The 3,654-nt window shown below is 32.2% G+C and overlaps 1 pseudogene; it reads right to left on the reverse strand.

Moving 5' to 3' along the window:
• Positions 1–586: 586 nt before the first annotated feature.
• LOC139854015 (F-box/kelch-repeat protein At3g06240-like) lies at positions 587–1,573 on the reverse strand (annotated as a pseudogene).
• Between the last annotated feature and the right edge of the window lie 2,081 nt (positions 1,574–3,654).

The raw sequence follows: 3,654 nt of genomic DNA on the forward strand, positions 1-3,654 counted from the left end.
TCTTTAATATAAAAAAATAATACTCCGTCCATTGAGTACATAGTTGAAGTTTTGAGATTATGAGATGACAACTTATATTATGGGGCCCACATATATTTCAAAGATTATTTCAAATTGTTATTATTATTAAAAATTGTAATATGTTATTTTGTGATATTAATATATATTACGTAGTATATATTACTCCATATATATTAATATTATTTATACATATATAAATATGGGGTATAGAATACATATATTATTATTATTATTAAACTATTATTTTGATTAAATATTATACTTAATTTTGATTTAAATTCTTTATCTTAAATTCTAGTAACTATTTTACAGAGTAATACATAATATATTTTAACTTTAATATTAAAAAAATTATATTGAATTCATATATTGTAAATATAACTCAACAATTAATTTATGTTATATTCAAGTATAATTAAAAATCTTGTATATATAAGGTTTATTTATTTCATATTTCTTCAAAACATACAAATTTTTTTATTTTAAGTGATTTATTTTAACTTTAGAATTTAAAATTTATCGTTTAAAATTTAGAGAGCACATTTCAATCTTTTCGCTCAGGGCACTAAAATTCATAGGACCGGCCCTGACCACCATCAACACATGAAATCACACAAAGCTTTTGAAACAAAACCCCCAAAACATTAGTCCGCTGACGATTATTAGACTTGACAAATTCTGGTGGAAGTGAAATCTCAGTGAATGTTTCAAGACTCAAGTCAAATGCGACTATTGTTTGTTTGATATTCTTGTTGTTGGGATCATTTACATCGCAAAGCCAATGGACACGGCCATCATACCCATCTCCGAGAACATTTCTTCCATTGAAACTAGTAATGTGAGATAGAAACTTTCCAGTTACTGATTCCCAACAACCCTTTCTAACACTATATACTTTTACAGGAAGCCATTCATCAATCATTTGTTGCGGTGTCGTCTTATAATAGCATCTAACATTGACAACCTTGTAATCGTCAGTTTTGGGATCGTACCCGAATCTGAAATCAGAACGATGCGAGCGACTTTTACGAACACTAGGAATGTTATTACCATCAGAGAGAGGTATTAAGGCGGCTGAGAGAGAAGGGTTCCACAGGTGAACAACATCATCATGATTCGAAAAAGATATTAAGCCATTGACAGAACCAATAACATAATTGCATCCAGATGGTGGGAGTTTTATATAATTGCAGGGCTCCTTATTGGAGAGGCGCTTAGTGTGAAATATGTAGAAATACTGTTATCACGGAATGCAAAGTAGAAGGCGATAATATCTTTCTGATTGTGGTCGAATTTGTATTTGTTGTTGTGGATTGAATGATGAAGATGAGATTTAATAAAAGAAGAGCCAGATAAAGCACAATTCCAGGTTTTAGAAAGGGATCTCATTTGAGCTACTTGTTTTGCAGGTAACCTAATGAAGATATTTTTACGCAAAACATCATCAGGAAGGTAATTCATCACCATAGCCTCCTTGTTAGTCGCCGGTAAACTCGAATTCTTCATAGTCACAAACAACAAAACTCTGATAGCACAGATACTTTATAACCCTAACCCTAAAAATATTAATAATTAATAATTAATAATAATAATATAATAATAATAATTAAATTAATTAGGTAATTAACTACTGTAGTAACATAACGGCCTTCACACTACATTTAAAATTAAATAAATGATAAACATATTGACAAAATTACATAGTAAACGTACCTCTTCTTATTTTATACCCACCAATTCTTCGTAGTTCCAAACGATACAGGCCAAAGAATTAGCGGCGGAGTTTTAGTAGCTACCGCCTACCAGTCACTAGTAGGGCATCGATCGATAATTATTATATAGTAACTTGTTATTGGGCTGGGCTGGGCTGGGCTGGGCTGGGCTGGGCAGGATTAGCTGGTAAAAAAACAATGAAAAAAACACAGCAAATACCACACTGGAGCCATTTCATGTATGTTTAGCCAGCCCAAACTGTTATGAGTGTACTACACTTCATGTGACTGGCACGTGATTCTCTAACATATATGATGTCAGATTGTCAGTTGAAGGGTTGGCTCATTAGTAAGGGTGTAAATTAGCCAAGCTACTCGTGAGCTACTCGAGCTCGGCTCGTTAAAAACTAGAATCGAGCCGAGCCTAAACGAGCTCAAGCCCGAGCTCGAGCTTAGGTTAAGAATCGTTTATTAAACGAGCTCGAGCTCGAGCTCGAGCTCGAGCTTCAGAAGTCGAGCTCGAACAGGCTCGCGAACTTAAACGAGCTTTTATGCATATTATTACATAGGGAGTATACAAACGTGTGTGTGTGTGTGTATATATATATATATATATATATATATATATATATATATATATATATATATATATATATATATATATATATATATATATATATATGTTTATTATTATTATTGTGAGGTAAATTTAAACTTAACTCTAGATATATTACTCCAATATGAAAGATTTTACATACCAAGTATTTAACTTCCATTCACTAATGTCTCTACCAAATATATATTCTCTATATACCTTTTTCCTGTTTGACAATCATGTTAGTTTTCATTCCCGACATCACCGCTCGACTTACCATTGATATATGTATCTTAACAGTCTGGATCTAGAATTTTGTATAATTTATTTTTTATTTTAACACAAAAACGGTACCTTTAAAGTTACTGTATATGGTTTATGGTTACACTAAATTGGATGTCTACTATTTTCTAATTCAAATGTACAACTCCAACTCTAACTTAACACTCAAAAGGAGACAATATCATTTTACATACAAATTCTCCTGTTCCCACATCGCTCAGAAAAACTATTGCAATTGAGGAGATCCCTTATAAAATGGATAAGAGACACATGATTAAATTTTACTTGTAATTGCACTTACGGGACTTATGATTAGCATTGATGCATTTATCTTTAGTTTTTCTCAACAAGCGTAGCTAAATTAGATTAAAAGTACATTAATGTTTTTATTTTTAATAAATTAATGAGCTTTTTAACGAGCGAGCTTGAGCTATTGACTTGATCCACGAGCCAAGCTCGAGTTGAAAATTTAAGGCTCGAATTGAGCCGAGCCAAGCTTCCTAAATTTAAGGCTCGACTCGGCTCGTTTACAGCCCTAGTATAAAAAATACTAGAACATACTCTATATATATATATATAAAGTTTGTAGGAACCAGTAGTCTATTTTGCACTTAATATATTGTGAAACGTTTAAGAAGTATGCAACTTGATGCAGCTATAGCGGTTGGGTATTTTCAAACGCCTCTTACCTTGCCTTCGAGGGGTTATAATCATATTAGATTGGAACTAAAACTTGGCACCAGCTCCAACATTATGAAACAGGTTTTCAGATCACTCAAAAATAGATGATTCCAATTCTATCAGTAACTAAACGATAATCTTGGATTACATAATACTCAAAACAGCAAAATCTATTGCAACCAAAATACACCAATGAACCCATCTCTGCTACATTGATCATTAATACGTAAAGAACATATAATCCCAAGCAGGGATTATGTAACATTCATCCATGATCCACCTTTCACCCTATCACATACAGTTTGAAAATATACAGAGTAACAAGTACAACTAGCCAAACACATTGATTAATCATAACGCAGT

The sequence above is a fragment of the Rutidosis leptorrhynchoides genome, chromosome 6 (genome assembly GCF_046630445.1).
Source record: "Rutidosis leptorrhynchoides isolate AG116_Rl617_1_P2 chromosome 6, CSIRO_AGI_Rlap_v1, whole genome shotgun sequence".
Taxonomy (NCBI): Eukaryota; Viridiplantae; Streptophyta; class Magnoliopsida; order Asterales; family Asteraceae; genus Rutidosis; species Rutidosis leptorrhynchoides.